The sequence below is a fragment of the Simochromis diagramma genome, unplaced genomic scaffold (assembly GCF_900408965.1).
Source record: "Simochromis diagramma unplaced genomic scaffold, fSimDia1.1 OVJJ01000753.1, whole genome shotgun sequence".
In the NCBI taxonomy this organism is placed as follows: domain Eukaryota; kingdom Metazoa; phylum Chordata; class Actinopteri; order Cichliformes; family Cichlidae; genus Simochromis; species Simochromis diagramma.
The window spans coordinates 10,306,900-10,320,417 of record NW_024387523.1 but is presented as its reverse complement, the minus strand read 5'-3'; the positions used below and the strand labels follow the sequence as shown (position 1 = coordinate 10,320,417).

At 42.0% G+C, this 13,518-nt stretch overlaps 1 protein-coding gene across 4 annotated transcripts in view; it reads left to right on the top strand.

The window, feature by feature from the left end:
• The first annotated feature begins 388 nt into the window (after positions 1–388).
• atxn1a (ataxin 1a) overlaps positions 389–13,518 on the top strand; it is a 96,441-nt gene continuing 83,311 nt past the window's right edge. For 2 of the 4 annotated variants that reach the window (XM_040021365.1, XM_040021361.1), the window contains exon 1: positions 389–625. The gene's annotated coding sequence lies outside the window, so the exon portion shown is untranslated. The other 2 variants (XM_040021362.1, XM_040021364.1) reach the window with 2 other exon arrangements.

Sequence of the window (13,518 nt, the reverse complement as noted above, 5' to 3'; positions counted from 1 at the left end):
TCAACATTATTGAAGCAGTGTGGGATCATTTTGACACAGAAATATTGATTAATAGATCCCCCCTTTTTAACCCTTAAGTATAAATGCCTCAGAATTTTACTTGAGTAACATAAACTCAATGTTGAGCTGTGCAGGGTTGTATTGTAGATAAAGTGTTTACACTGCTGAGAAGCCACTTTTTGAGTGAGGCTGAGTTAAACAGAAATAATAATACTAATATTATCCATTCTTCCTTTCACACAGCGCGCTTTTGCATTTGCTCCTGAAAACGCAGCCCAATCTCCACTGTGAGTAAAACAATCTTACCAATAAAGGAATACTGTGTATTCCCACACTCTGGCAATGTCAGTGAACCTCTCTTGTATCTCTGTGACTGCTTTCTGTGCTCCGAGCTCTCATATTTTTGCATGAGTAGTTTACAAACTGCTCCAGTTTTGAACTTCTCTCTCGCCCTCCCTCCCCCGCTCTCTCTCTCTCTCTCTGAAGGTGGGGGCAGAGAGCTATTAGCTGAGCGCTGCAGACATCATTAGGAGGGGAGACGCTTTCCACCGTCAGCGCCGGAGCAGAGCAGGGGAGCCCTGGCAACAAGGAGAGACACAAACTCAACAGCCCGCTACACCCCGCAGTAAGTCGCACAAAACTATTTCCACAGAGCCGGTTTCGCCAACCTGTCACCGTTTTGACGTTGTCACTCTTCTCTTTTGGAGCTGGCTAAATTTAAAAAAAATGGCTGGAAGAACTGGGAAGGGTGGCGCTGAAGCTCTGGTTTACTTCAAAGCCTTAGAAAATGTTTACTTCGCACTCTGACCTATTTTTAAGTGACCAGACAGTACGCGGCCACGCGGGCTGTGGGTGGGTATACTTGTCATTTAGAAACGTGAACGCAAAGTGTTGTTTAAATGGGACGAAAGAGGGGCGGAGGTTCGGCTGGATTCTGACCGAGCGAGGAGCGCGTCCGCCGGGTGAGTTGGGAGTCGGGCAGGCGCTGTACTTCCAGTAACTGCGCCACTCGACCTCGGCTCAAAACATTTTCTCTTTGCAGACTATTTCTTTGTCGGACATGTCCGAATAATGTCGCTTCGGGCCACATAGGTCTTCTTCTGAACTCTTTTCTTATTGACAGGGACTGTCAGGGGAAAGCGTTACATTTTTTTTAAAATCTACGTTTCACTATCGCGGAAGTGTTTTCTCCACACGAAAGGAGGCGAACTACTAACCACAGTCCACATGATTTCTAGATTTTAAAAAAAAGCGTAACCGCAGGTGTTTTGCATGTTTCGATTCTTAGGAAGCATTTATTGTTGCGCACGTAATACTACACAATGTTTTACGTTGTCAGCTGGTTGTAAAGGACATACGGTTTGTGATTGCAGGACTACCCGTGATGTCATTCATCCTAGCATGGACCATTATATAACGGGACTGTAGGGAAGCCTGTGATAGCAAGCTATTTTTACTCTGTTTACACCTCAGAGCAGGGTAGGCTATGCGTCCCAAGTGGTAGCCAATGCTTTCACTCACACTATAGTTTTTTAACGAGCATTCCTAATGGCAGCAGACTGATTGACAAAGTGAATGCTCAAGATTAAAAAAAGAAAAAGAAAGAAAAAAGCTGCGCTTCTTTCCACCAGCTGCATGCTTAAGTCTTCCTCTTTTCTGATGATATCTGTGCAATTTATAGGAAAAACACGAAAAAACAGAAGTGGGTTTGCATTACTTGTTGATTATGTCATTTTCATCTTTGAAGCCTGTCCTGTAGCCTTAAGCAATGAATGACTGGGCACCCCATAGAGCGCTTTCAACACACAGATATCTCAGCAGACAGCTGTGATCGTGGTTAAACTTGCTTTCTATCTAAAAGGCTTGTTTTGCTACTTTTTAAACGTGTTACTGAAAGAAATAGAAAATATTGCAACACCAACAAATTTGAATCTGCAGCTTTCAGTAAAAACACACTTTCTGTTTTATTCCATGGTTCTTGTAATTCACTCACTTGCAGCCACTGTGTGTTAGCAAACACTTGCAGAGTGAACCTATAGAGTCAGTGCAGCCCGTCGGCTCCGGTGTTATTACTTACGGGTTTTATGGTGTTGGACATTTCTGTTAGTGCTGTCGCTAGTTCAAGAACTTCTGTCCTCCGTGGAGGATGCGAGCACAAACGTACGAGTGACCCATTAATTAAATTCCTTGCTTGCTTTGACTCATGCCTGTAAACACATGTTTCAGATTTTATCTGCACTGCCTGTGATTGTTGTTATCCAAGTACTGAAAGAAATGTGATCTCGTGGTTGCCATAAACCCCATATACAAGCTTCCAACATTTGTGTCAGTGCAGTGAAACACACATTTAGAAACACCTTCATGTGGTACATGGTGTGGAAAAATATTCATAGATCAGTGTGAAGTTACTTTATAATTACTTTTATTGTTTAATAATAAATAATTTGGATTGCTTATTTATTCAGAAAGACAGCAGAAAAAGTGTGAAGAAAAAATAATGCACACTAGTTTGACTTTTGTCTCTTTTCTGTAAAAAAAATACATAATCGACACTGGCCAGCCATTTTTTAGGTACTGGTATTCGGTCAGACCCTTTCGAACACGCAGATCAATGCATTGAGTTGGTGGCATGTGATTGGCTGTTGTATTTGCACTTAACAACATGGCCATTAAGTCTTTATTAACCATACTTGAAACTATTACGTATTTTTTTTATGTGTGACTGGTATTAAATACAGCAGGTTGGAGAAGAGAGGAAGGGGTCGCATCCAAGAGGTACTCGGGAAATACACAGCTCAGCTTCAAATCTTTAACAAGGGATGGATTCATGTATAATGATGGGAAGGATGTGGATAATGAAGTGAGTGGGATCCGGTGTTAGTCCCTGTGGGATGCCATGGAAAGGTCTTTTTAATTGAAATAAATTTCTCTGCTAGCGAGGTCAACTAGAGGCGTCCAGGAACTGTTCACGACTGAAGCTTTATAGATGTTAATCCACCGCGGTGCATTTTTAGCACGCAAATATCCACCGCTGTATGATGGCTGACAGCGTGCAGCGCGAGCAACTGGTTGCCTTTTGTCCCGTCCCCTGCACGTTCCACAGGCAGCAGCTTTGCCTGAACCGCTCAGAATGTTTCTGGTGGTAAGAATGCTTATGGACGGGTCTGTCTCCTGCTGTGTGCTACCTGTGAAAATGAGCAACTTCCGCCAGTGTGCTCACCTGATTCTCCAGGCTCTGGTGTTCCGGTGTGAAAACAGCTTATGGCTGGAAGATAGATGCATTATGAATGCTTGAGCAGAAGGGAGGTGTTAATATAAAGGGAAGACGGGCAGATTTTTAGAAGGGAGGTAAGCAGAGGGTGTTGTAGTGATTTAGGTAGAGTGGCAGCGATTTGCCCAGTGCTAATCCAAGACTGTTACCATGAGATGCTGAAAAGTAAACTTAGATTTTGTTGTGCTAGTTCCAGTTTGAATTTCAAAGAGTTTTAGATTGAGTTTGTTTGAGTTTCAGAATATTTTTTTTACCCACATTTCTCCAAAAAGCGTTGCCTTACTTGTAAGGAAAAGCATGAAGCAAAAGTCCAAACTGTTGTACAAGTCGTGCGGCTGTGAATCAGACGTGCTGCTTCAGCCGCTCTCCCGCACGCACGCACACATGCGCACACTTTACCACTGCTGCTATAGCCTTTGATTTGAGCCGCCACTCACTTTCAAATGGTAATGAGTGGCAATTAGAAGCCAATGTCCTAATCACAAGTCATTTAACTGAGCTTGGCTCATTTGCCATATGTGTGCATGGACTCACACCATCAAACACACATGAATACACACATCTGCTAGATCACGCTAGAGTGTCGTCTTTGGAACTTGCGCTGTGTGTGTGTGTGTGTGTGTGCGTGCGCGTGTGTGTGGAAATGAGCGGGAGATTTTGTGTCAGTGTGTTTGTGTGTGTTTGTGAGAAAGACATAAAGAGAGATCATTTCCAGGTAATGATTGGGTGGAGATTTCACGCCTGAATGAATAAGTGACAGAAATGGTTTAATACTCTGAGTGAAAGATGGGTGGGAGGATCAAATAGATCGACAAATGTGCGAAACAGGTGTCTGCGTGTTTCTGTGTGTCTCTGTTGAGCCATTATGTGGAACAAAATGCTTACTCTTTACATTGGGTTGCACAGAAAATTTGACAAGTTGCACTGATCCACTTGTAGTGCAAACATGCCATAAATAAACTGGGATTTGTCATAGAAATGTATTGTAAATTCTAATTGGCAGTATTTTTATGCCTAAAAAAGACAATAAAATTATCATATAAATTACATGTGATTTTTGAGACTACTTGAGGCTACAAAAAAAAGAAATTTGCAAATTTTTTTAAAATTGTGGCATGACTCTTGAGTTTCGATTTGAAATACATTTCATGCCTTCACGTGGGAAAGGTGTTTCAACCTGAACCAAAATCCTTATCGGGCGCTTAGATCTACCCGTGTAGTTGTGGTGCCTCAACCTAAAGAAGCAGTGAGTGAAAATGAAAGTTGAGTTTAAAATCTCACAGTAGAATATCTAAAAGCGAAACTAATGTGTGGTATTCCAACTTCAGTCTCATTTTGCCAAAAGTCTTGTGACTTGTGGTGCCGCTGCGTGCCTCCTAGTGTGGTTCTGTTGTTTACCGCTACAGTTTGTGCCCATGAAGACAAGTCAGTTAATAAACTGTTGTGACTATTGCGCGAACGGCTTCCGGGCAGTGCTGTTCCTGCAACTTTCTCCAGTTTGTCCCTGGGGATCCTCAGCTACTCCCGTGTCAAAGTTGAGCTTAATCTCTCCAGTGGGTCCTACGCTGACCTTTCCCACTTGGCTTTCTGGTAGTTCTCCATCATCGAGCATCCAAATCAGGTGCCAGAACTGCCTTACCAAGCCACAATGTTCAGAATAGTCACTAAACGCCTTTATGTCTGTTGCTGTAACACAAAAAAATGTTATTTGCTGTGGGATAATGAAAACGATGCCGCATTCACACCAGACCGCAGTTGCGAGTTAATCCGTGGTTTTCTCCTTTTCTGCTAAAAGTTACCCGAGAAATTGACAGAAAGGAAACAGTGTTGGTCAGAAATGCAGGGGTATAATAAAAAAAAAAAGCTCAGAAGTGTGGGATCGAATGAGGTGAGCCCGAAAAGAATGACAAAAAGCCAGTGAGGTGAGCTATGAGGGGGACCAACAAAAAAAAGTGTGTGAGGAAAAATGGTTTTAAAAAGGTAGAGAGCAGTGGGTGGGGATGGGGGCAGATCAAGCGATCGAGCTGTCTTGTTGAACTGTGCGGTGTGCTCAGACCTTTTCAGCTTTTCCTTTTATCCTCCTCTATTCACGAGTGCGGCGAGTACACATGCACGCACTCGAGATAAAGGACACATTCACGTACAGTATGCTGCTATTAAGGGGATCAATGAACGTTTCCTTGTGCCAGAACACTTCACCATGTGTTATCATGTTTTTTTTATTGACTAGTGTACAGTCCTGTGTTCCTTAATCTGTCGTTTGTGCCCTTGAATCTGCAGGAAGAGTGAAAAACATGCCACTGTTTGCTTGTGCTATTTGCCAGTATTTGTCCCGATCATAGTTTAGTTTATTAGTGTACAGCTATCACGACATTAGAGGACCTCAGAAAGGATTGCTCTTGTTTGCCACTTTGCAGCATTCGTTGATCCTTGTGTGTGTGTGTGCTCAGACATTAGAGCCTTTGTGACCCTGTTTCTGTGCTTACCGTCTTTATTTTGAAGTGGCTAATCAATACCAATCTTCTGAATGACCAAGATAGTCCCAGTGCCCGAATGAGCGAACGAGACAGACAGAGGAAGATAAATAGAGGGAGAGAGGACTAAAGCCATCCTACAAACTTGTGTTACGCTGTCGGGTCGATAAGCTGCTGTATGGCTCAATAACCATGTGAAACAGGGAAGCTGGCTTTGGGACTTACTTTGGCTTTTCGCTCTGTAATGGCTGCCAGTGGAGCTGACATGATATAGGGTCGTCTGTTTTCCAGGAAAACGGTGTAAAAGGCTGAAATAGTCTAAACTCCAGGGTGTCTGAATAAAAACAGAATAATAGGTAAATGATGAGCACGCAGGCTACGAATTTGAATCTGTAAGCCAGTAAGATCCTCTGAACTATAAATGAAAGGCAGGTGAACATGCAGTAGTTCATTCACCATGCTCCCGCTTGTTATCTCTTTTCCAAGAAGGAACGAAAAGTTTTAGTCGTGGGCCTTTTGAATGCTAAAATAAATGAAGGAGAACCAAACAGGTAACGGCTCAGCTATTAGTAGGGAATGTGTATGTGTTATTGGTTTTATATAGGGCGTAACAGAGGAGTGTCTCTTTAAGATGAGGCTTGAAAGAGCCACAAAACATTTGGTGGGATCATTGAAATCTGGTTTTGTTGCTAAAATGGTTAATTTGCTTATTTCAAAAAAATATTCCTACTTATCTCCAAACTACAAAATCCTTCTCTTCTCTTCTCTTCTCTTCTCTTCTCTTCTCTTCTCTTCTCTTCTCTTCTCTTCTCTTCTCTTCCTTATCAAAGGCAGTAGAGGATTACAGAGGGGAGTTGACGCTGACTGGCAGGCAGACAGCTCCTGCAGACTCTTCTTTTCCCCAGCAGAGCTTCAGGCTCGGGACAGGGATAAGCTGACAACCTGGGACACAGCCAGATAGATAGAGAGAATGTTAGGAATTGGGGTAATGTACATTCATTGGAGCACAAATGTAATGAGTTCTATTATTCAAACATTACATTCACAAATACTGTTTGGGTGAAGGTTATGGCACAAGGTTAACAACTAATGAATTCTTGTGCTCATTCTGACTTTATTGGAGCTGATTTATGGGGCAGTACTACGTTAATTAATCAAAATACACTGTTACTTGTGCTATAATTGATTACATCAGGTCATGTTTAGCTTTATTAGTCATCCCAGACAGCTGGATAAACCGAATTGGACCATGCCATTCAAATTCTTCCTTTCATCTTTTCAATTACAAAGAACATTATACCCGTTTTTGCAAGTCGCTTTTTGTATTCATGCATTCAGTTATGTCATGTAAACCAGTCTAGTATGAGGCAGTCGTTTTGTAATTTCCCATTTGCAAATTAAACCTTAAAGTTTAACAAACTGTAGACCGAGCTGGAAATGAAGGTGTCCGGACATGCAGAGAGTCCATTACATCACGCTAACTTGTTTGAATTGTGCATTCCAGTTAAAGTGACTCTAAGTGCACCTCTATTTTTGCTGGATTTACCTCAGTGGGTAGCAAAAGCCCCATGTCCCCAGTTGCAAAGTGGGTGTGTGGGTATCAACAATGACTTAAGTCTGAGCCAGAAGGATATGCATTGAGTGAGAGGAATTCAATAACAGGAAAATGGCCAGTGATAGAAACAATCCCTGGAATACCAAAACCCACCCTTCACCAGTGTTATTCTTGGCAAAACATTGCTTTCCATTATTACTACTGTTTACTCCTTGTAAGGCCAGGGTCAGTGCAATGCACCAGAAAACTATGCTGTCATTTCATTGATGGTCCATGACGTGGCATGTGGAGTAAAGACGAGAATTCAAATAAGGGCTAGATGCTCTCTCTATCCTTATTTTGACATTGCACCGATATGTAGTAACAAAAAATCATGGTTAAGCATATGGCCTGGGCCATACATGGGCAAACACTTGATAACAGGTCGAGACAAGTCTGTGCAACTAAACCACAAGCAGTATTTAAAACAGTGTCTGCAACACTGAAACTATTTCCTCTGACAAATCTGTGGTGTGGTTTGAATAGAGCTGGGTGCAGTGCTGCATTTCTCTGTCTATCTGTATGTCAGTCCAGCTGGCTCCCTGTCTGGCTGGTAGCTGCGGCTTGGCTAGTTCACCTTTATACTGGATGGCTGGCTTTGGGTCAGCCTCATCTGGCTGGACATTTGGCTTGATACTTGGCTGCAGGCTAGCTTTCTGACAAGCTTTCAGGGTACATGTCTGACTGACTGACTCGCTGGCTATTATTTCTGGCCTTTCCTTTAGCTATGTAGTAAGCTCATGACATTGGAACAGGGTCATTTGGCTGTGACAGTCAGGGAGGTGTGCTAAAACACTCCTTCGGAGCGATCCAGGATGATACTTGCCTGGCCGCGATCCCCAGGAGTCCATTCCCAATTACAGTTTCAGGACCTCTTTGGAGAAAGTGTCTTTACTTTTTAGTTTGTTATTCTCTTTCATCGGCATTAGACTAGAAAATATTTTCACAAAGTTACAGCACTTGACAAATTTATTACACCACCTGTCATAAAAACAAGAAAACGCAAATTTAAAAGAATAAATCACATTTTCGTACCCACATTCGAGCCGGCACACTGGACCGAGAAGTAGAACATCCAAACTAACTAACATGAATTCACACTCGAATGAATCCGTCGCACAGACACTTGTGGGAATCGAACTACCACCGTTCCAATCAGTAGACAATCTATGTGCTCTATGTGCTGAGCTACAGCCACCCTCTATTGAGGAATGCAAGTAAATAACTGTAATTTGGCATCTTAATTAAAAAGATTTTTTCAGATTTTTGTTGTTTGTATAACAGTAAATTGGAAAATCTTTATAGTTTTGCCATTAAAAATATCATTTTAATAAAAGAAATGTGATAAAATATTTTGATAATGATCAGTAATTTAGTGCAGCTGTGGTATAAAGATTACATTGGGTGGTGGTCTAATAAATTTGGTTGGCACTGTAAACCAGTGGCCCGCAGTTCTTGTTTGATGAAAGTCACTGTATTGTATGCATTACTGGGTGATGAGAGCTGACTTGTACGGTGGTAGCATCACTCCTGCTTTGAGTGAGTTGACACAAGTATGGTGCAAGACAATTATAGGAATTCATTTCTGTACAATAAAGAGAATTCATTTTCTTCCTGCTGTTTTACCGTCTATAACAGTTTTCTCTTCTATGCTTTTTTTTAATAGCGTCACGCTTCTATTATTGATTTGATTGGAATGGTGTTTTGCAAGATAATGCGATCTTTGTTCTCAAGTTTAGAAATAATTCCCTGAGTTGAGAAAAACAAAAACTGTATATATTATGTGTAGATGTGTACGGAGCCTGGGAGCTGCCATATGGAGGAAAGAAATAGCTGGTAGAACAGGAGACCGTTCATGTGTGAAGTGATTTTTCTGACACGACTGTGAAGGAGTGAAGTTATTTATAATTTTTGTAGTATTTGTAGTATCGGTGTTGTAGAGGGTCGGTTGGGTGCACGTGGAGAGACGCCTCCTCTTGTTGAAAATGAAGTTGCAGCTTGTTATTCGCCGTGCTGTGGCTACAAAGAGGAGCCGCCCGTGTTTTACCAACAATTTGCTCATGAGTTATTGATTTGGAAAGCTTAAATTTGTGAATATCATTCCAACAAAGTAAAAGGGAGACTGCCTGGGCTGTCTGACAGCTCTTATTATTGTGTGTGCACAACTTAACCAAAATGGGGAAACAGAAATGGGAATAAATTGCATCTTGTGGTCACAATAAATCAAAATGCGGGAACAAAAAATGTCAAAATAAGACAAAAGAATAATCAGAAAGTTGTAATTTAGTATAATGTGGCCTAAAAAATGCCTGCTCCTCAACTCTGCTTTCTATTATTTTTGTGTCTTCAGTTTTATAGCTGTATATTTGTGTGCATTTAGTCAGGCATTTGTGTGTTAGTTTTTGTGGATGCTGCAGCTCAGTCTCATGTTTTCGTGAGTGTGTTCAACAGTGGGTGACTGTGTGGCAGGCCAGCTGATGAGCTATGACACAGATAAATGAGGTCAATGTAAGGTTTCACTGTGGCCAGACCAGGTCCAATTCTCTGACACTATCATCTAATATTAGCTGCCAGAGAGCTCAGACTAACGGGGCCCAGTCTCATACCTGCTATGGGTATAGATATTGTTTAAAGTGAGCCGTTCTTGTAGACACTCATACTAACATGCAGTAAGGCCGTCATGGACACAGAGTAAGAAACAACACGTACGGGATGGCCATGAATAATCTAACTCTTATTGAGATCAGACATTAACAACCTTACATGCAGCTCAGTATCACAAATATTTGAAAATATGTGCACGGATACTGTGCTATAGCCAGCGTACACACCTATCCACAGGGACTTGCCCAAGGGAATTACCTGTGGTAGAAAAAGAAAGTTCCCTAATGGGAAATTACTAAGCACCAAAAACTTTTCTGTTTTTGTACATTCCCTAACTTTGACTGCTCTTAAGGGAACTTTGTAACTTCCCTCTTACGGGAACTCTCTTACATCTGGTAATGCATGCATACATGTGCAGTATTTAAAAATACCCGTGTACTGTTTGCAGTATGTCTACAGGGCTTGAATTTCAGCATAATGTTGCAGGTATTGCGTGTAATTTAATTGATTCGGGCAAATCTAGTGCTGGAGGTTTCAGCACACAGTTACAGAGAGCAGTTAATGTTCAGCTCAGTGCTTCCATCGGTGCAGAACGACCGGTCAGAAACACTGCAGAGATGGACTGACATCCAATCTGGACGACACCTGGCACGCTCTCTCTCCCTTTCTCTGTGAGACTGCAGACTAGGAACCTGCGAGTTACTATTGCCTGCTCTAACCTTCAGTCTTCGTCTCTGACCCACATGTTATTTCTAGCTGCCCACCCTAACATAGACGCCTAGAACCTGGCTTGATCCCCCATCCCCCATAAACACTTCCCTTCTCTTTGGGAACCATTTAAGGTGGAATCCCCACTTAAGTGGTGTGTTGCTCCAGATATGATTTTCCGGCCCTGGCCTGTTGTTTAACGGCCTGACAGTCTATTAGAGAAACTAAACCACAGTTCAAATGGCTTCAACTGAAGTCTGGCAGGTGGATCCCTTTAAAAGTATCTAGGTCGAGGGCTTCTTCATGTTGAGGCTTTTCTGCAAATGTTAACTTGTTTCAGTCATAGGTCTAAGCTGTGATATTGTTTCCATTTAGTAATGTAGGCGTTGTGAAGAGCTGTAAGATCATAACAGTAATTAAGAGCCTTGGAAATAAATTGACTGGGCTTAGCTTTCATTGTCTGCTGTTGACACTGCTTCTGTGCTCTCTGCTATTTTCCTCTGATAGCATGGCCCGTTAAGGCCACAGCAGGGCAGCACTGTTAAAACAATCTGTTAGAGAACTGTATTAGTTTTACTGTGTGTTTTTCAAAATTCAGAAATAATATTTCTGACTGAAGATTTGGTAGTTTGTATATGGGTGCTTACTATGCCTGCCTGTCAGATGTCAACATTCACCACTAACGTAACTGTGTAACTCCCCTTCTCTTCTCCCCTCAGACCTTTCCCCTTCACTTAGCCTCAAAATTCAGGAACAGCCTTTTCGAGGGAAAAAAGATGCTCTCTCTCCCCCTCCTCTCCAGTGCTTTGGTTTTGGATACCAGCGCCTAGTCAGCTCGGTTTAATGCTACATGATGTGCCATTAGCTCTCCTAGCTATTTGCCCCCACAGCATCTCTAGCAGGGCTGCTTGAGATGAAGCTGAGTGCATTTGCAACCTGACAGGGCACGCTACCTAACTGTTGAAAGGGTGGAGGTTGAGAGCACTGAGGTAGCGTACACCTTTTAAGAGGCATTTTATGGCTACCATTTACATTCTTACCTAAAGCAAGAGAAATGGTGTGGAGAGAGAGGGAGGAGAATCCATGTGTCCATTTGGGTCAAGGGTGGAGTTAAAGCATGCAAAAAACATGTTGTTTCAGGACATTGAACTTGAACAAAATACACCTGTCATAACAGCTATTTCAGGAAAGGGCGTAACTGTTGCAGACGTCATCGTCTCGAGTTGCTGTTCAGTCTTTTCAGCTTTCATTATGATAAAATAGAGACAACAATGGCATGCTTTAGAGATAAGATGTTGTGAAAGGTAAGTGAGGTAAAGCACCTCAGTGCGTGAATGTAAATGCAGACAAATTTGAAAGAGACGCCGTCATAGCGCAGAAACAGACGGACTGGTTCATCACAGCAGATAACTGCGTGGACACGACTGGTATGTTAACTACACTGTGTGGTGAAATGCACAGTACTTAAACACTGCAAGTGCGTGGTGTAGTAAACAACATAGAACTGAAATGAATTCGCTTTAGATCTTTTCCAGCTGGGATCAGAACAATATGTGATTCACATAATCAGTCGGTACATCCGTAGTGTAAACAACATGTGTGTGAAAAAAATGTAAGTTTAGTGACAGGTTTTGAGAAATGGCTATGTGACTCTGTGCTATGACAAATGCTTACAGAGTAAGCATGCTTACTTTCAGCCCAGCCCGATTTGCTATCGTAGCTCAAGCCAAACAACAGCTTATAAAAGTTGCATGTAGAGCCTCTGAGATCATTGGTTGCGATCTACCTTCCATAGCTTCATACTCTGCCATCACAATGGCTAGCAGGATTGTTTCTGACCCCTTCCACCTAACACATCACCTGCTCAGTCTTCTCCCAACAGGGATAGGCTCGATCAATTAGATGTACTTTTTGTATTTGTATTGTGTTGTGTTGTATTGTGTGTTGTTGGGTGTGTCTTGTGGTTATATATGAGCACACTGAGACAAATTCCTATTAGCTGTGTTGTTTGAATGGCTACAGCAAGGTTGAGCAAGTAAATCACAAACAGCATGAAAGGAGAAGCTGGAGTGGAGTTGGGTTGTAAAGCGGCTTGCAGTGCGCAACACATGGTGTCACGCTAAAGCAGCATAAATGTTACACAACCATATGAGATTAGCCAGTTGAATGTGTAAAGGTGCTGAACAGAAAGTAACAGGTTAATGACAATATTACTCAGTTTGCGACTTAACTGAACCAGCCTGGCTGTAATAAATAAATTGGAGGCTATTTTGTTTAATGTGCTTTGGTGTGGTAGTTTTAACGTAAACATGCACAAGAGAGCGGGAGAGCCATTTGAGGATACTTTACGTAGATGTCCAAAGCTTTTCTATTTCTTGAACTTGAAAAACAGAGATAAAACCAACTGGAAACTTCACAAGGTCTCTTATTGTGGATATGAAACAAAGTAGGGAAGAGGTTTCCTGGCCTCCTGATGGAAACTCAACGGCAACATTGATGCACACGCTGCTAAGTTTATTCACTCAGATAGACCCGAGCTCTGTGATATTTGCTCTTGAACAGGGCGACCCTGAATCACAACTATTCACAGCAGCTAACATCTGCAGATACCTTGTTGGTTGAGTTCCTGTAAAACAAATTAGAACAGCAATGGTCGGGTTTAAGCTTGTCAGTGCTTATCATGATTCTTATGAGATACTATAAACAGGGCTGTAAGTGCATGTTTCATCTTCCCATCTTCCCAGTTTGCTAATAGGTTCTCTCCTCTTTGCACCGCATTTAGTTTGTATTACACACATTGTATGATGTGGCACTTATTCATCAGTATTGTTTTAAATTGCAAGATGTGAGAAAATGTCAAGGTGGGT